At 33.5% G+C, this 206-nt stretch overlaps 1 protein-coding gene across 1 annotated transcript in view; it reads left to right on the top strand.

Moving 5' to 3' along the window:
• The window catches only part of LOC119581705 (angiotensin-converting enzyme-like), a gene marked incomplete in the record, with an annotated part of 37,897 nt that overhangs the window by 35,537 nt on the left and 2,154 nt on the right, over window positions 1–206 (top strand).

Genomic DNA, 206 nt, shown 5'->3' with positions numbered 1-206 from the left:
TGGGAGAAAGAGAAGGAAAGTGAAAGAAGGAGAGAAACAGAAAGAGGAAAAGAGGGAAATAAATAACCCACACTCAGCAAAATTTGCATATTTTCTGAAAGGATTACGGGAGTGAATATTTTAACATATTTTACACAGTTCCTTAAACGTATAGTTTATTCCTTGTAGCACAATTACCATACCGGAACAAAATATTTTTCTTACCA

The sequence above is a fragment of the Penaeus monodon genome, chromosome 15 (assembly GCF_015228065.2).
Source record: "Penaeus monodon isolate SGIC_2016 chromosome 15, NSTDA_Pmon_1, whole genome shotgun sequence".
Taxonomy (NCBI): domain Eukaryota; kingdom Metazoa; phylum Arthropoda; class Malacostraca; order Decapoda; family Penaeidae; genus Penaeus; species Penaeus monodon.
Note: the sequence above shows the minus strand (reverse complement) of the source record. Positions and strands in the feature narration are given on the sequence as shown.